The sequence below is a fragment of the Phyllobates terribilis genome, unplaced genomic scaffold (assembly GCF_046119375.1).
Source record: "Phyllobates terribilis strain yellow unplaced genomic scaffold, ASM4611937v1 Scaffold_12__6_contigs__length_324123572, whole genome shotgun sequence".
NCBI lineage: Eukaryota > Metazoa > Chordata > Amphibia > Anura > Dendrobatidae > Phyllobates > Phyllobates terribilis.
In genome coordinates this window covers 252,418,047-252,438,472 of record NW_027362772.1, presented here as the reverse complement: position 1 = coordinate 252,438,472, position 20,426 = coordinate 252,418,047, and the positions used below count along the sequence as shown (strand labels likewise).

Genomic DNA, 20,426 nt, shown 5'->3' with positions numbered 1-20,426 from the left:
AGTGTCGCTTTGGTATAGGGCATTACTTAAGGTCATTTTACAAGAATGCTTTACACTATACACGTCCTAATATAACTATATAAATGTCTGCAAGTAATTCCACTTGATTCGGTCTATAGATATAATTTAGCTTAGAAGAGAAACTTTCATTGGATTTTTTTTTTTTTTTAATTTATTTAAAACTTGGTCCCTCCTCACATCTCGATTCTGAAACAGTTTATTTCTGGGTCAAAGTCATGCTCCCAGGTTCCACTTTAACCAACTGGGTGTGTACCACAGAACTCCTCTAGGGGTGCGGCCGTGTTCTGATTGGCCAGCAAAGGGGATAAAGCCAACACCCTCAGACAAGTCCTTTGGTATACACCCAGTTGGATAAAGGGAAACTTTGCATCCTTATTACTGAGGGGTATAACTTTGTCACGGAGGAGCACAGACTAAACAGAATTAGCAGAGCAGCAGTAACTGGAGGTACTCCATTTAAATGGAAAAAAAACCGCAATGAAAGGTCTTCTTTAAAGTGGTTTTCCTCTATTTTCATACAAAATACCTATCCTTAGAATGGGTTGTCAATATACGATTGATTGGGGTCCAACACCCCCCCCCTCCCCACCGCTCCAACATTGCCCAGATGTGTACAGTGTACAGAGCTGAACTGAGGCGCCAACAGATGATCGAAAGGGGTGCCGGCTGTAAGACTCCCACCAGTTTTATATTGATGATTATCAATATCAAAAGTAGTGGAAGACCCCTATAACGCGACACGTATTGGCCAGAAATGGAAACAATCTGATCTTTAACACAGATCTGTCTCCTCTCCAGACATGTTTAGTGCTAATTATTAAAAATAAAAATATTCGTTCCTTTATAATTATTGTACCATACTTACCGTAGCTATTCCTCCTGGAAATGTATTAATATTACAATAGAGCGTCAGACACTGCAGGGACACGCCCACTTGTCAAATTTTTCCTACACTTCCAGGATTAATAGCACAACACTGAGTAGAAGAAAGACACTACACGGTTGTTAAACTATGGGGCATACAAATATTGCTAAAGGTGGCAAGTTAGGGGAGATCGCAAATCTGGATCTGGGATTTTTGCAATTATTTCATCTATTAAAGACCGCTCAGTGCGCACATGAAGTGTCAGCCTATTAAATATCGCAAAGTCGGATAATGTAAAACGCATCTTTAGTCTGAGTCCCGATAACCCATTCTTCTAAAACAAGGTAATGCGACTTGCAGGCTAACAAAAGGAGAATATGTAATTTTTAATGGTAGGTTCAGATGGCCGTATGTAATGGTCTGTATGTGGACTACAATGCCCGGACTGACAAAGTTTCCGGACCAAAACTTACAGCCTCAGACATATGAGGTTGTAGGTTCGAGCCAGAAGACCTGCAGTCAGTAAGGGCTGTATACGGACCGTGAAATAAGGCTGTCTAGACTGTGGAGCTAACAAAAAGATCATCTCCAAAGTGGTCCTTTGTGGGCCAGATTTGGTAGTCGGCTGCCACGGAAACTATTTGGTGACCGCTTGTCATGATTACGTGTGGAGAAGTGTAGATGTCTATACCTTTACTGCAGCCAGCACCTGTGCACATGCCAGGAATAACTTACTAGGTGCATGTATTAGAAATAGTTGCCAATTACAATGGAAAACAAATGGCTCCCATTCCCAAAGGTATTAATTATTCATGGAGCTGTTCTATCAGTAATTTACTGAATACTACAGCAAGCCTGACTGTCCTACCAGAGGACCCCTACACACATTCGAAAACTATAGACCCAATGATCATTGAACCAAAAAGGATCAACATTGAAATTCCAATGGCTAGATCCTTCTATCCTACAATATCTGTCGGGGAGAGCTGCTATGCCCCCCATATTGTCTGCCAATCCCACCAATATCAGCAGGTTCGCTCAACTTTAGACTAAATGTGTAATCTGTTTAGTCGAATTTAAAATAAAGTGAGTGGGGCAACCACATCTAGAGAAATAATGAGGTTCAGAGAATCAATCCTTCAGCTGAAAGCGTTTATGGCACATCCTACAGCTAAAGGGTTCAGATCGGATTCACCTGTCTGCTCCAAAACCAGCATCACTGCCAATCACGGGTCTTTGTAGGGGTTTTGCACAATAAAGAGCCAGACCTTTAGTTTAAGGTCTCCTTCACAGGTAGATTTTAAATGTGTTTTTTTACGCACATTTTTTCACGTTGAAAACATGCAGCGTTGTAAAGGAACTTAAATTAATGAGGTTCAAAATAGGGCATTTTTTGTTCTTTGCATTTTCTTTTTACTTATAGTTTCTTTATGGAGTTCAAAATGGCAAAAAAAGGCATCAAAATTGCTTAGAATTTCGTGTGTGTGTTTTTTTTTATGGTCAGCCTGCATTTTTCATAAAAAAAAAAAATGATGTCTGTGAAAATGACCTGACAAGTCAGCTAGAAAGTTTTATAGGAAGCCTTCATTATATTCATATGCGACACCAACACACCATGGGTGGGCCTGCTCAGTCAGGAGCATCCCACCTAAGGTATCAGTAACTGACAGCTGGAGAAGCTGAATGAACAGCGCTCCGGACTGCAGGGCTCCGGTCACAGTACTTCGAGCAGCGCTTCTGCATATTAACATCAAGATTTTCTCCAAAATCCTATCTAGTGTATTTGTAAATCAGTTATGGCTACTTGGCACAAGATGACCTACAATGACCTTTGATACAGATTTTATTACAGACTTCCTGGGGTTGTCTGGTCTAAAACCACTGACTGCAGACTTGTGATTCCTCACATCTTGCCCATTGTGCACTGTGAGGATACGCTTGTGCCGGCAGCAAGCAGTCATATGACCACAAGTATACTACCAGCCCCATTCTGACTAGACGTGTCCAGCTTCACTCAGTACACTTGCAATAAGTGGGGCAGGATACAGTCTAGTCGGCATGTGACCACATGTATGCAAATCGCACAATCACGGTCATGCATCCTCCTCTCCCGGCAGCGGAGAATCCTCGTGAAGATTCACAAGTCAGCACAGAGTGATTGCAGACTTGGAAGTTTTAGGCTATGTTCACACACGTTGGGTTTTTCAGTGTTTTTTTTTTTTTTTGCTGCAGATTTTAATGCAAATTTTCAGCTGCCTTTTGCAGTACCAGCAAAGTAAATGAGAAACCAGAATTCTCTTTCACACATCTTGGGTTTTTTTTGGCTGCGTATTTAGTGCCATGGTTGGGTTTTTGGAAAATAGAGCATGTCACTTACAGCGTTTTTTCACCTATAGGAAGTAATGGGTGGTGAAAAAAACCCAAAAAACGTACCATAATTCACATCAGCGTTTTTGATGGCAAAATAGAAAAGGGGTTCTTTTTTTTCACAGAACTTTATGTACATGCATAAATAGAGACAGAAAGACAGGGAGAAAAAAACGCTGAAAAAACGCAGCACAACATGCGTTTTTGACGCAGCTGATTTCCTGCCAGAGATCAGCTTTTGCTGTAGATTTGTGACATAAAAAAAAACATGTGTGAACATAGCCTTAGACCAGAAAACCCTTTAAAATAGTTCAGATACCCGAGTAGAGGGAAGAAAGTCACTTAGTATAACAAACATTTAAGTGTTTTATTATGTGTTATATTTTGTAGGTACTTTAAATACTACAAAAGCCTATGGGCATAGTCAACAAAGTGTTTACGCCAGAAAACGGAGCTGTGCAAAATTCTAGTTTACATGCCCATTTTGGCTTGACTAAGCCCACCAGTCAAATTCATCAATATTAGCAGTGCTTCTTTTACCAGAAATGCTACTCCAGTGTAACATTTCTAGACAGGCGCGTGCCTGTAGCAAGTTCAGAGAAGAGCTACCAGGATGGTGAGCAGACTGCAAACTATGTCCTACGAGGAACGGTTAAAGGATCTGGGAATGTTTAGCTTGCAAAAGAGAAGACCGAGAGGAGACTTAATAGCGGTCTACAAATATCTGAAGGGCTGTCACAGTGTAGAGCAGGGGTCTCAAACATGCGGCCCAAGGGCGGCATGCGGCCCCCAAGGCTCTGCGGTGCAGCTCTCAGGCCCCTTAGACAATCGCGTCCAATGAGCAAGGGGCCGCCGACATCAGCGCTTCTTTTCAACTGAATGTGCGTCTAAGGACACACATTCAATTGAAATGTATTGTGGCACAGAGACCAGCTCTCTACAGCGCAATACCAATTCCAGCCACCCGCCAATCAGAGGCCAGCAGCTAACGTCAGCATCCTGGCGCGACCGCACACAATGTCATTGCTAAGCGCCCCGGCTGTAGAGGAGGAAGCTGTTCGCCAAGGAAGAGAGGTCAAGTGAGAAGAATTTATGTGCGTGTAAAGAGCGACAGAACGTGGGACATTGTTGGGGACGACCACTATAAGGAGGGGGACCAACCACTATAAGATGGGACCAGGATGGGGGAAGACCACTATAAGATGGGACCAGGATGGGGGAAGACCACTATAAGATGGGACCAGGATGGGGGAAGACCACTATAAGATGGGACCAGGATGGGGGAAGACCACTATAAGATGGGACCAGGATGGGGGAAGACCACTATAAGATGGGACCAGGATGGGGGAAGACCACTATAAGATGGGACCAGGATGGGGGAAGACCACTATAAGATGGGACCAGGATGGGGGAAGACCACTATAAGATGGGACCAGGATGGGGGAAGACCACTATCAGAGGGGCCCAGGATGGGGACATTACTACAAGATGGGGACATTACTAGAAGATGGGACCAGGATGGGGACATTACTAGAAGATGGGACCAGGATGGGGACATTACTAGAAGATGGGACCAGGATGGGGACATTACTAGAAGATGGGACCAGGATGGGGACATTACTAGAAGATGGGACCAGGATGGGGACATTACTAGAAGATGGGACCAGGATGGGGACATTACTAGAAGATGGGACCAGGATGGGGACATTACTAGAAGATGGGACCAGGATGGGGACATTACTAGAGGATGGGACCAGAATGGGGACATTACTAGAGGATGGGACCAGAATGGGGACATTACTAGAGGATGGGACCAGAATGGGGACATTACTAGAGGATGGGACCAGGATGGGGACATTACTAGAAGATGGGACCAGGATGGGGACACTACTACAGGACGGAGGACACCATTACAGGTCAAAGGATATTATTTCAAGCTTGGGTACATAACTACAGGACATGAGAAAATATTACTGGATTGGGGACATTACTACATGACGGGGGGACATTATTACAGGATTGGAGACCAGAATTACTATATTACTGTATGGGGCCAATTGAGCGTAAAAAAAAAAAAGTGAAAAAATGAAAGAATAATATTTTACCACTAAAAATGCTGTTTCATGTAAAAATGTAAGTAAAAGACCTATAAAATAAAAAAGATGATCAAAAGGTCATAGAAAAATGGTATCACTGAAAACGTAATCTTCTCCCGCAAAGAACGCGGACCTTCACATTCAAATTATTTTCTATGTGCGGCTCATTTACCTGGCCGCGTTTGGAGACCCCTGGTGTAGAGGGTCCGGGATCATCCTTTTTCTCATTTGCACATGGAAACACAAGAAGCAATGGAATGAAACCGAAAGGGAGAATATATAGATTAGATATTAGAAAACTTTTTGATAGTGAGAGTGATCAATGAGTGGAACAGGCGGCCACGAGAGGTGGCGATTTCTCCTTCAATGGAAGTCTTCATACAGAGGCTGGACAGACATCTGTCGGAGATGGTTTAGTGAATCCTGCATTAAGCAGGGGGTTGGACACGGTGACCCTGGAGGCCCCTTCCAACTCTAAACATTCTATAATTTTATGCCACAGATAATGAACATGGCACATTTGGAGTGATGTGCGCCTCTTAAGGAATTGATACATTTTATTCCTGTAGGCTTCTCAGACTGGCGTAGGAAAAGCAAGTCTTGATTAATGGGGGCCTATGACTTTCTGCTATATCAGTAGTCCGTTCTGTATGCTCTTGCCTCTTAAGCAGTACAATGCTTAGCAGTCTTGAGCGATCGGTGGAGGTCTCAGGACCCAAACCCCCACTGATTCAGATATTTAAAGTGCCTACAAAATAATTATATATTATACACACCTATAGCCCTCTCCTGTAAGTGTTTAGCTACTCTTTAACGAGGCTCTGTTCAAATAGTCTGGTTTCTGCTGCCATGTAATAGCCAGAATAGCATTATTAGCCAGGGAACCGGACAAACCTATTTTGGCTCCTATAACAGAAGACGTGATTGAAATTGAAGAAACTACCCAGTGCCACACGTTATCCCTAGTCTAGATCACTTGTTATTTGAGGTTCCTGTACCCATAAAGCTGCTCAATAAAAGTGACACTGAACCAGACATTTGTAAGAGGGCATTTTATTGGCCCAAAGCAATATACAGACATGTTGAGATTATTGCAGTAGCCGCCACTATAGAACAGCACACATACATGGCATACAATGCAGAAGAAAAATGTTAGGTATATACTTTCAATATGCCTGCAAAATTTGCAAAACTGACATTACAAGCAAATAGGGTGCTGGGCAAAGGATAGATTAATAAATTACTACTTTTATTATACTACATATTGCTGAACTGTCCGTTATCTTGGAAGATTACAGTTTTAAATAATCCACTTTTTCCATCACGGAAGAAAAAAAAGTGAGTTTTTATAGAAACGTGGGAAATAAAAAGATGGGTTTCATAGAGGGCAGTGAAGTATGAGGAACAGAAAAAAAAAAAAAAAACTGTTGTGATGTGGTGTGTGGGAGGAAGGGAATAAATAGACGATGGGGGTGAGGAAGGAACCCCACAAGGAAAAAAAAAAAAAAAAAAAACAACTTAGTGTAGTGCTACAGAGAAAATGAGTACTGTGCATATAATAAGGTGCACATTATCTCGGTGTATGCAGTTTGCAGGGTTGGAGGGAGACTATCCCCTCAAAAAAAAAAAATAAAATAAATAAATCTTATTTTCCTGCTCTTTTGATCAAATAGGGGGAAAAAAAAAAAAAAAAAAAAAACACCTTACAAGTTTTTAGTAGTGTCAATATATCTCCCCAGAATACTAGCAACTTTACAAAAAAGGTGTGTTTGAAGACCCATTATATTGCTGTTTAGGACGCCCCTTATCCAAGGAGCACCACCAAATTCCTTTGTTCTGACAGTGGAGAACATTAGATCGCACTCTCCAAATTCTACTACATTAACCTAAAGCTTTTATTTTCTTCCCAGACAATCCAAATCCCAACAAAAAGAGGGATTGGCTGCAAAAAAATATCACTGATGTTAATAATGGTGGCACGTCAAGCAGCATATGTTATAAGGCATGGTATGTTTAACTACCCATTCACCCACCCCCATACACAGATACTGTCGTTTAGCCGACAGCTACCTCCCCCAACTCCACTATATATAGGAAAGCTTGGCAGAGCACCTGTGATCTGTATGAGAGAGCCAAGATCACATCCTCTGACGATGGCTTTTGTCCCAGAGAACGAAAAGGATCAGCATTTGGAGATCAGATGAGTCAGATCTTTTCTCCCCCGATATCATGTCAGCCACCCACATAAATTAGACTATCAACTAATCCTGCCAATGTTGGAGAACTTGGACGACTTTAGTCTAATAGGAGTCTTTAGACAAAAGCCTATTGGTTGTTTTTCATCCTTGTCAAATTTTGATAGGCCAGCCAAGAAGCACTGCAGCAGTATTCGTCTACAGCACCAGCACTAGGAGAGTCATTCCCGCTCACCACACAGGTTGCCAATACTGGAACTTCTCCCCGGTCATGGGAGTGCAATTCAGTGAAGTTGAACGAAATGGCCAGTCGCTCATGAGACCAGCCATTGAAAAGCTGTGGCACTGTAGAAAATAGATGAGCGCTGAGCTAGGCCATCAGTCTTTCACACAGAAAATGAATGGAGCAGCAGGGCACTATCAGAACTGGCTCCTCCATTCAACTGCTTCTGGTCATGGCCTAGGATCGGATAAGGATGAAGGGCATAAATTCCCATGTTTTGATGATCACTAGGAGACCCACACCAAACAATTACTGATCCAATGGTTAGATGAAAATTTTGGAGACTGAAATACTCTTAAAAGTCTGCACACATGAACTTTATAGATCATAGAATTTAATAAAACCCTGAGCTTTCACAGGACTGATGAGGACCTATCTTAAGGAAGAAATATCAATTTTGGTGTACCTAAGTTTACTAGGTACAGCTCCATACATTTGGCAGTAGCTGCAGTACCAAACACAACCTCTGCCATAGATATGGTGCTGTTCTCGTAAGCAACAAGGAGTGCGGCGCTCGGTGGGGGGCAGCTGGGAGTTGATAACCAACCGAAAAGTAAGCGATTTACGAATGTTCTTCGTGGCCTTGGATAAAAACTGGTCCGTAAATAAAGTCCGTTTGTAGGGGTTTACCATCAAGGTCTTATTAAATTGACGGTTTTATCGTCAGATTCTAATAATTTCATTTCCAACACTGGTCATCCCTATATAAAGCTACACAGTTCATTGTTAATTGCGCCACAGCACTTCGTTTTCTAGAATTTACAGGGGGGGAAAAAAGCCATGATTCTTTTTTCTTCTAAGTTTGGAGTTTTGTACACACTGACCCGATATCACAGCCGTGTGACACTTATTGCTGCTGTACTTACATTTGTGCGCGGCGTACTACATTTCCCCATAGTGCTCCATGGTAATGTAAACACCCTGTGCCCAGGCCATTTTTTTAGCAACTGCAATAGTAAGGCCAGATTTACACTATTCAGCCATCCAGCTTTTTTTCTTCTCTCCACTTCTGCTTTCCAAAGGAACAGATACTAAAGCAGATACCAACATTTTCTAAGGACAGTTTCCTTTCATTCGGTGCATCAGTTGTTGCAGCAGACCCTTCAAAGATAGGGTTCAACAATTTGCCGTAGAAACTGGTGAAAAGCCCGACCAAAACGGATGCAGTCTACATATTTGAAGACTAGAAAAGAAAAAAAAAAAAAAAAAAAAAAAAAAAACACAAGACACCCACCCCTTTTCCCATAAGCTTTTGTTTTTAAAAGTAACGGAGCGTAACTTACTCTCCTCCCCAGGACGAGCGCCTGGTCTCTGCCGCCTCGTTCTCTGGCTGCAGCATTGACAGCACGTCTTCAACACCAGAGAAGCTATGCTCAGTGATTGGCTGCAGCGGTGACTTCTAGTTGACCATGTTGCAGCCAAACTGAAACTGCAGAGAGACAGTAAACAACCCAGGGAGGGAAAGTTTTTTAAAAGCATCGGAGCAAAGGTTTTTTTGAAAAGGGCAACCCCCTTTTATTTCTATTTCTAAGGAGCACAATCACAATGAAATAGGCAACAGGACATGGGGGAATTGGAGCCTTCATAGCATAAAGTCCACAGAAAGGTCTTCCACCCTCATGTACGTAGTCACGGCACAAAGTTAAGACACAAATATTGGTTTTCACAAAGTTTGCTGCTTAAATTTTTTTTTGTGGCAGTTTGCATTAACTCTAGATTGTGATGAAGAGGGATCAGATGAACTGCAAAAAAGTCATTCCTTGAAAAATTAATCTCAAGAGGGAAAAAAAAAAAAAAAAAAAAAAAAAAGTCTTCTGAATTTTAGCGTTTCCACAAAAAGGACATGCCTACATCAATTCAGTGATCTTCTCATTAACTTATGAGAAAGTTAAAAAGGACAAGGCAGCTGATTTAATTCAATCAGCATGATAAAGTGTTAAAAGCAGCCTGTTTGCTTTAAAAAGGGGGTTGGTGCTTAAAATAGTCTTTTGTTAACCATACTTGCCTCCAAGAAAATGTGCAATCATTTGTTTGCATAAAGAAAAAAAAAAGAAAAAACAGCTTTACAGGAAAGAACATTGCTGCTTGTCCCTAAAAACAATCATTTATTGGATCATCAAGCATGTCAGAGTTTCAATAGATGTGAAGACTGCTTCAGGGAACCCAAGAAATTCTAGCAAGCGCCAGGATTATCTCCTAAAGAGGATTCAACTAAGGGATCAGTCAAAACCAGTTCAGACTGAGATTGCACAATTTTCTCACGTCTTATCAGAAACTCCTGAAAAATGAGTCACTTTTAAAACACTTTTTGCTTTTGAAAACCCAAGGACAATTAAAAACACTTAAAAAGACTGAACGTGTGAAACACAAGTTGTAAGTTTTCTTTTAAAGTTATAAAAAAAAAAAATTCCACTACAAATCTATCTGGAAAAATTACAGTTTATACACACAAAGCTGATATTTCTATTTTCTGAAGATTGTTTGTCAGCTTTCCTGTGTGAACTGGGATAGCATTAGCTGAAGACGTGGGATTTAAGGAAAGCTCTAACAGTGTTGCTGGCCTAGACAAGACAGGATAGTAAAGGCCCCATAAAAATTAGATTATTGAAACTGGCTATCCCTATCACAGGTCTGGAATTAACCAACAAATTATGTTGGGGGAGAAAACGAAGTGCCTAACATCTTAATTCTCTCAACTGAAAAAAAGAGGGATTTGAGAGAGAAAGCTTTTGCTATTGGCTTGAGCAGACAACTGTATTTTCGGTCCGAGTGCAATTGGACAAAATATGTGATCACACTTGGACTAATGTTCTAGGTTGTCGTGCACTTGTGATTTTTTTTCCTCGGTCAGAGTATGTCCAAGGAATAAATTGCAGAATGCACAATTTGCATCCCTAAATCAGATCAAGTGTCAATGGATGCAAAAAATAAAAATCTGAGTGTGGTCTGATTTTCATGGACTGACAGAATGGAGATGGGAAAAATAACCTCCCCCATATCTTCTCCAATTCCAAGAAAAACGCTATACTCAGGTGCAGCTCCTGCCACTCCATCTCTGTGGGAAGGAGCTGGTGACAAAAAAAAAAATACCCGCCGCCACTTTATACATTGGCTAATGAAGTCTTCTGCAGAGAAGGCAGACATAACCTCAGACACAGGCAGACTTCCCCATAATGCTTGCACCTGTCACATCCCCTCAACCGACACTATCATCATAGCTTGTATAAAAGCAGAGTCTCGAAATGCCGCAGTCGTTTTGTGGCGAATCTGGATAGGGAAGAAAAAAAAAAACTAAAAAACACACTGAATAAACTGTACAGGTAGAGTGACAGCACAGAAGTAAGAACAGTTATATATTTACGCAGCCATATTTGTGGAGGTCACTGACATTAATAAGGCTGTGTTTGAATGAAAGAGCTAAAATGGGTTGAACCCAGTCCTGGGAAACCTCAGTCTTACACTTTTATTTCAGGGCACCTTTATTACCTGCAATTTGCCACAAATTGGATTTGGAAAAATTTGGTGAACCTGCCAATTTTGAATTTCAAAGATTCCCTCATTAACCCCTTACTAACATATGACATATGGGGTAAGTCATGTCAGATCCCTGACTTTGATGCAGGCTCACAAGCCGAACCGGCATCTTTCCTGGCTGATGATAGCTGTGAAAAATCAGCCGTCATCTGACTCTCATAGCTGCACATGTAGTGGATCTATGCCCACAACTGTTAACCTGTTAAATGGCGCTGTCAATCTGATAGCACAATATAATGTATTCCGTCAGAGAAGCGTGTCATTCTGTGTGCCCATCAGTGTCCCAATAATGTGATCGTGGAGGCTTCGGTGGATTGCTATGACGGTCTGGTAGAGGCGGTGGGTGTCTACTCAAGATGGTAAGCCTGCTAAAACCAGCTTATAGCTGGCATTCATAGGAGACCCATGATTTTCGCTATTGCTGTGTAAAGTGCAAGCGATCAATCATGATTTCAAGACCCTTAAGGGGACTAATACAAAGTTAAAAAGAGTTTAAAAGATATGAAAATATAAAATGTTTAAAATGAATCTTTTCTCCGCATTAAAAATACATATATATTTGATCGGACTTTTATGGACGTAGCGATAAAGTATAAAATTAACCTGTTCGATAAATGGTGTAATAAGAAAAAAAAAAAAAAAAAAAAAATCACGAGCTCAGGGGGCAGGAATCAAGCCCTTGAAAAGCCCCCTCCACCTCCCATGACCGAAAATTGAAAAGGTTTGCGGCCATGGAAAATGGTTGCATATGCAGATTCCACCCCCCACCCGGGCCTCCTTTAAACTTCAGAACTCTTCACCTCTGATTGGCCAGCAGCTAGCATTGGTATTGCTGTGCAGAGCGCTTGTCTCTGCGCGGCAATACATTTCAACTTAATGTGCATCATCGACAGAAACAAAGCACCAACGGCGGTGGCCCCCTGGACCGGGCCGCAGTCATCAAAAGGTCTAAAGTGCCTGCGGGAAGCATGTGCAGAAAGGACGCCGAGGGAACAGAGGTCAGGTGAGAAGAATCTTTTTTTTTGGTTTGTGTGTGTGAAAAACAGTAGGGGACATAAGATGGGGATCAGGATGGGGAGCCATTACTACAAGATGGGGATCAGGATGGGGAGCCATTACTACAAGATGGGGATCAGGATGGGGAGCCATTACTACAAGATGGGGATGTTTGCCGGAATTACTATATGGTGCTTATAGTAAGACAATATTACTGTATGTGGCTAACTGGGGGAAACCATGTAAAAAAAAATAATAATTTTGCCGCTAAAAATCCTGTTTTATATACAGTACAGACCAAAAGTTTGGACACACCTCATTTAAAGATTTTTCCGTATTTTCATGACTTTGAAAATTGTACATTCACACTGAAAGCATCAAAACTATGAATTAACACATGTGGAATTATATACTTAACAAAAAAGTGTGAAACAACTGAAAATATGTCTTATATTCTAGGTTCTTCAAAGTAGCCACCTTTTGCTTTGATGACTGCTTTGCACACTCTTGGCATTCTCTTGATGAGCTTCAAGAGGTAGTCACCGGAAAAGGTTTTCACTTCACAGGTGTGCCCTGTCAGGTTTAATAAGTGGGATTTCTTGCCTTATAAATGGGGTTGGGACCATCAGTTGTGTTGTGCAGAAGTCAGGTGGATACACATCTGATAGTCCTACTGAATAGACTGTTAGAATTTGTATTATGGCAAGAAAAAAGCAGCTTAGAAAAACGAGTGGCCATCATTACTTTAAGAAATGAAGGTCTGTCAGTCCGAAAAATTGGGAAAAAACTTTGAAAGTGTCCCCAAGTGCAGTTGCAAAAACCATCAAGCGCTACAAAGAAACTGGCTCACATCAGGACTGCTCCAGGAAAGGAAGACCAAGAGTCACCTCTGCTTCTGAGGATAAGTTTATCTGAGTCACCAGCCTCAGAAATCGCAGGTTAACAGCAGCTCAGATTAGAGACCAGGTCAATGCCACACAGAGTTCTAGCAGCAGACACATCTCTTCAACAACTGTTAAGAGGAGACTTTGTGCAGCAGGCCTTCATGGTAAAATAGCTGCTAGGAAACCACTGCTAAGGACAGGAAACAAGTAGAAGAGACTTGTTTGGGCTAAAGAACACAAGGAATGGACATTAGACCAGTGGAAATCTGTGCTTTGGTCTGATGAGTCCAAATTTGAGATCTTTGGTTCCAACCACAGTGTCTTTGTGCGACACAGAAAAGGTGAACGGATGGAGTCTACATGCCTGGTTCCCACCGTGAAGCATGGAGGTGGTGTGATGGTGTGGGGGTGCTTTGCTGATGACACTGTTGGGGATTTATTCAAAATTGAAGGCATACTGAACCAGCATGGCTACCACAGCATCTTGAAGAGGCATGCTATTCCATCCGGTTTTCGTTTAGTTGGACCATCATTTATTTTTCAACAGGACAATGACCCCAAACACCTCCAGGCTGTGTATGGGCTATTTAACCAAGGAGGAGAGTGATGGGGTGCTACGCCAGATGACCTGGCCTCCACAGTCACCAGACCTGAACCCAATCGAGATGGTTTGGGGTGAGCTGAACCGCAGAGTGAAGGCAAAAGGGCCAACAAGTGCTAAGCATCTCTGGGAACTCCTTCAAGATTGTTGGAAGACCATTTCCGGTTACTACCTCTTGAAGCTCATCAAGAGAATGCCAAGAGTGTGCAAAGCAGTCATCAAAGCAAAAGGTGGCTACTTTGAAGAACCTAGAATATAAGACATATTTTCAGTTGTTTCACACTTTTTTGTTAAGTATATAATTCCACATGTGTTAATTCATAGTTTTGATGCCTTCAGTGTGAAAGTACAATTTTCAGTCATGAAAATACAGAAAAATCTTTAAATGAGGTGTGTCCAAACTTTTGGTCTGCACTGTATAAGCTAAACAAAATAAGTGCATGATTGTTATTGCTACATCCACCAAGCTATAACTGTACCATAACCAAAAAGATAAATGCCATTTTAAAAAAATAAACATGACAAAAATGTTTAAAAAAAAAAAAAATCATATCACTAAACATGTCACTTTGTCCTGCAAATAAAGCGGCCCCCCAAATTCAATTTTTTTTTCTATGTGCGGCCTATATACTCAGCAGAGTTTGAGACTCCTGGACTGGACAGTGTAAAGTTGCGCCAAATTTATCCTAAGTTTTAATAAATCAGCCCTGTTGTGTACTGCACTATAGCCCATAACTGGTCACTAAAACCTCAGGAATTTGCATTAAAACAGGTGCAGTTTTGAAGCAATGATGGTGGCTTCCCAGGACTCTACCACTATGAAAAGTACAAAGACCCTTCCCTACGTATTTTTTTTAATTGTCTAATATACATCTCACAGGATGGGCTAGGTTAAACAGACAGGGGCTAGAATTCCTTTTCTATAGCAAGCAGAGCATGTGTTTGGATGAAGTCATCTTCTATAGCAAATTGCCTGTAATGACCCGCTGCCACCTCCCCACTACCAGAGCTGCCGCAACCCCCTACCCTACAGTCTCCTTCCCAGAGCCCTCTCCTTTCTGTAACAGTGTCGGTTTGTTTACCTCTTCTCATACACAGCATCATGGCATTAATAGTGCTCTGAAATTAAATAATTGCCTTACAACCAGAGACAGGAGAGCTGATCTCCTGGGATGGACACCATACCCACCCCATATAGTTACTCAAAGCTATTTTTGCAATACATCAGAAGAAGAAAATATTAAAGGAGGATTTGCATAGCCTTAAATAATTGATTGTGCTTGCCTTATACATGTAGTTCCCCTATACCCTGGCATCAGAAAAATGGGAAAAAAAATTCAGTATTTCCCCAACCTTTAATTATAATAGAAAATAAGTAAATACCTGTGCGCTCTAGAACTGCTCCCAACTCCAGTGATCAACTGCTCTCGTGGGTAAAAATCTTTTTATTGAGGCAATGGCATGGGTCGCCTCCATGTACTCACACAGATGCACCACCTTGGGTACACCAGAGAAATTCTCAGTTTTAGCACAAGGAGACTGGTAACTGCTTCATGTTCCTAGGGCACATGGACGGGGCAATGATCCAAAGACCCTTGTAATAATTTTGTTAGTAAGCAGTGAGCTGAAGAGGTTTGTTCATAGACCTGAGATTTTAAACAGGTAAAAGCTGGCTACTTATACGTTTTCTGGAGGATACAATAACGAATATTTGTTTTCTCAGCAGTGAGTACATAATTGCAATCAAAATTATTCAACTCCCACTGCAAATTAGCTTTGCAAAGTTTAGAAACTTTCTGCTGTTTGCAATAAACCAAACAAAAATGAAATGGTTCAACTTAAAAAGTGGCTTCTCCAAATTAATCACGAAATGCCACTTGTACCAACTAAAGGGTTAGAATTATTCACCCCCTTCATGACAAGTATCTTTACGACTTACTAGAGAACATTTCGGTGTTGTGAACAGCTGCACATAGGATACATATAGCCAGACACTGGCTTCTGGCATCCTGAGGACTTTTAGCCTATTTCTCATAGGCAATAGCCACCAGATCACTAATGTTCTTTGGTTGTCAAGAGTGGTCCAAAAAGTTAAGATTATTGCCTTGGACAAAACAAAGAATAAAGATAGAAAAACAGACAGCGACACTGCACCACCTGGAGGTGGCAAAAAGCGGAAGCAGTCACCAGATTCTGGAAGAGAAGGTCGACCCTTGAGTAACTGCAAAAAAACTGCAGGAAGATTTGGTCACAGAAGGTGCTGAAGCTTCAGTTTGAACAGTAGGGGCATACAAAATGTTGAAAGTTTTCATGATCCAACTCCAAGACATCATCTCTACTGTGCCTAAACATACTGTACAAGAAAAGTCAGCCGCAATATGCTCAAACACATAGGCTTATTTATAAGAAGTTTGGGATTTTGTTTTGTGGAGACTTTTTGCGCACAAGTCTGGAGGCCCATGTCAGTGGTATATCTTGAGGATGAAATATGAAGGATATGTTGAATAAAACACCCTGCTCACAGAGAAGCATGGCGGTGGCTCGGTGAGGTCTACAGTAACGCATGTCAATGGCTCGGTGAGATTCTGGGTCAGCTTTCCTTCCTTTGGCAAGGGAAACCCACAGCATGTGGAGGACAAGATTGACTCAGAGTATCAGAAAGTCCTAGGAGAAAACATCATGGCTTCTTTGATAAAGTTGAACCTTCGGCGCCATTGGAACCCCCCAATAGGACAATGTTCCCAAGCATAGCTCACAGTCTCCCTCCAGACTTGGTTTTAGGAGTCCTGGAAGATTCTGGAGTGGGCTTCACAGTCACCTGACTTGAACGCCATAGAAACTCTTTGGTAGGTTTTGAAGGTGGTGGTTGAACACTAATCAGCCATATATTAGTGAATTGGAGGCCATAATCCAAGAGAAAGGCTAAGGATCCTCAGAACACAGCCAGTAGTCTATGTCTGGCAATGCATCACGTGTTTAGCAGATCATAACAGCCAGAGATGCTCTACTAAAGACTAAAGACTCTGGTCATGAAAAAAGTGGAATATTTGACACGGCCGTAGTCAGTAAAAGTGACATTTTGTCTCGAATTTGAGGAATTAACTTGCTTCATTAGTTGTGGTGAACTTTTTACATTCTTGGTTGATTACAAAAAGCTTGCCAATTTTGCAAATAAACTTAATTTGCAATTGGGGAGCGGTGGGGTGAATAATTTTGACTGCAGTTGTATTAGTATTAATGATCTATCATTAGTCCTCATAACATGTGCTCTATACATGTCCTGCTAAAAAAGTGATCGCCTGGCTAAGGAAATCCCAGCAGAGGACTGATTAGCCAGTGTGAAGAACGGTTACAATGGTTGGACAGATTTACTACGGTAAATAAGCCTAGATTTCCCATCAAGTTTTGGACCCATTAATGAGTTAAAGACACCTGGGGGGGGGGGGGGGGGTTTAGTAATGCTAATTTCTCTGCAATGTGGCATGCACCCCACCTACTGTGTCCCTCCACTCAACTCCTTGAGGCAAGTCTTTAAGCCAGAGGAGAAGAGGGTAACAAGTCCGCTTTTTTGGTGATCAGTGGCAGTCCAAGCGGTAGGACTCACAAATCTAAAAGTCATCACCTATGCAGTAACTAGGCAAAAATGTGTTTGATGTGGATTTAAGGGAAATTCTAGACCAATGTACAGATTTCTACTATACAGTTTCCGCCAAACTGACATACCATGGGGTCAGGTTTATCTGCTCTTTATTAGCATACAGTAGCCAGAAGCTACCCAGTGACTTTGGCCATAACACAGGTCAGGTGAACAATCACTACAGACCACAGCTACAGAGAAGCACACAAATTTTTCAGAGCAGTCACATCCATAAATTGTGGATGTGAATGGCTCCGTGCGCTCACCTCCGTAGTGCTTCCCATTGTATTTGTCCAGACGGCAAAGACTAGCGCATGCCGTTCTATTTTCCTGACAAACATTGGAGTGTGGGAGTGTATGTGTTGTTTCTGGGCTACAATTGGTCTGTGATGCCTGCTACATACAGACTGAAAACAGTGCCATGTGAATGCAGCCTAAGGAATCAGGGCTGCTGTGACAGGTCTTGTGACCATAATCTGCTCTCCAGAATGAATGACAAGGGAGAGTTTTCCACTTTTCAAAGCACTTTGGGATATTAAAAAAAAAAAACGAACTACACCCAGCACATTCAGAATAAGGGCAATTAAATATAGGGATGGAGGGGTAACCTGATGCCCCAGTTTACATTGCAGAGTCTGGTTGGTGCTTTAGCGGACAGTCACTCCCAATCTAATAAGCACATTTTAGTCTAGTCTACTTTCACCTAGTTGTCAACTCCTCCATTTACAATGGAAACCACTGATTTGCTGGACACCACTAGCACCTTTTTACTCCACTGACTACAACTTTACTGGTCAAGTCTGGTTCTGGGACAGTGTCAACTTGTATGCAGTACTTTCCAGTCAAGAGTCCTACTCTGTTGCCCAGATACCTCATAAGTCTCCTGTAGGGCAGCCTTACATCACAGATACACAACGTGGCTGTGTGCATAAGAAGAAATTCATATGATGGCTGTATAGACAACTGGTGAAAGGCGGCCATCAAATACAGAGTAAAAGTCAGTGTCATATAGCCTACAGAAAAAAAAAAAAAAAAAATATCAGTGGATCCTGACTAGGGAGGATGTGATATGGATCCACAATCCTTTCAGCTAGGCTTAATGTCAAGAACAAAAAGGACAGGTAGTGTTGTCATGGGAGCAGGGAAGCTGCTGGCTTCAGGCCTGTAACTGATCTGGACATGGCAATGAGAGTAGTATTGGAAGGTCTCCCATTCGTACAACTTTTAGAGAGTACAGACCCCCTCTGACTGAGCTCATCTACGAGTACTGATTACTGGGGATCCCAGCAGCAAATGCAATATGTGGGGAGCGTGGTAGCAAAAGACAGATCTCCCGTATGAGAGACGCTGTACATAGGCAGTCTTGGCTCTGGCTAAGGTATAAGGTCTTCCATGGGAGACCTCAAACTTTTACCGTGTATGCCATGTGAAAACTGGTTTGGGGAGAAAAAAATAATTGGACCCAACTATGAGAAATAGGTAATTTAGTAGATTGTGAAATAGATAATATATTGTGCCAGAGTAAAGCCCACATTTTTCCCATTACTTACAAGCAAACTTCTTGTATAGAGAAATTTCGTGTATACCCAGTTTTTACAGAAAAGTTGGGTGTTAAATAAACAGTAACTTCATTATTGGTAAGCCCATTTTTATTAACTTTATAGCCGACATGACACAGAAGCGAGTACCAGACACACCTGGCACCACTTACAGAATATCCCAATTTCTTCTTCCTATCCCGCTTCCACAAACATACTAGATTTTACAGCTCAACTGAAAAATTCTTTAAAGTGTCACTTAACGTTACTCCTTAAAAACCTGCAACAAGTTGTATTTTTAGGCTACATTCACATGAAAGCATTATAAATCTATTGGACGGCCCGGGGTGACTGGACTGTCACCGTCTACTGAAAGGCATATACAGTCTTGGTCGAAAGTGTTAGCACCATTGAAGCACTTTTATTTCTTTTGTGTGTATTGGAACATGATGGGGGGTTGGGGGGGGGGCAAACTGTACATCATTTCCACAACACCCAAAAATGGGTCTGGACAAAATCTTTGATAAATAACTGCAATCACTTCCTATAACCAAGGCTGTGGAGTCTGTCAATTTTGGTGAAGTCGGTAAAAGAATGGACACTCTTAAAATAAATAAATTGGGTACAGCAGTATAATGCAGGATGTGCTGTAATTTTTTCATAAGAATTTGGGAAAGTTATGAAATGTCCTATAAATGTCTATTCTGTTCCTGATCTAAGGATCTCTGCCTTTAGTTGAGATTAAGCTGTGCTGCATTTTATGTACATTCTCCGGAGTCAGTCAGGGAAATTGACGAGACGGAGGTTCAGCTTACCGACTCCACAGCCCTGCCTATAATCAACAAGCTTCTTACACCTCAACTAGAATTTTGGACCACTCTTTTGCAAACTTCTCCAGATCTCATATTTGAAGGCGCCTTCTCCCAACAGCAATTTTAAGATCACTCCACAGGTGTTCAAATGGGATGTAGATTCAGACTCATTGCTGGCCACTTCAGAACTCTCCAGCGCTTTGTTTCCATCCATTTCTGGGGGCTTCTTCAAGTATGTTTGGGGTCATTATCCTGCTGGAAGACCCATGATGCAAACCAGGCTTTCAGACACTGGGCACTACATTGAGACTCAAAATCTTTGCTAATGTTCAGATTTCATGATGCCTTGCACACAGTCAAGGCACCCAGTGCCAGAGGCAACAAAAGAACTCCAGAACATGTTTGAACCTCCACCATTTGACTGTAGGAACGGTGTTCTTTTCTTTGTTTTCAGTAAACAGTAGAATGATGTGCTTTACCAAAAATCTTTATCTCATCTGTCCACAAGATGCTTTCCCAGAAGGATTTTGGCAAACTGCAGTCTTGCTTTTGCGGTGTCAGCAGTGGTGTCCTCCTGGGTCTTTTGCCATAGCGTTT

At 41.8% G+C, this 20,426-nt stretch overlaps 1 protein-coding gene across 1 annotated transcript in view; it reads right to left on the bottom strand.

Annotated features, from left to right (window-relative positions):
* Positions 1-20,426, bottom strand: part of SSU72 (SSU72 homolog, RNA polymerase II CTD phosphatase) — a 54,468-nt gene that overhangs the window by 11,207 nt on the left and 22,835 nt on the right. The gene's annotated exons all lie outside the window — the stretch shown is intronic.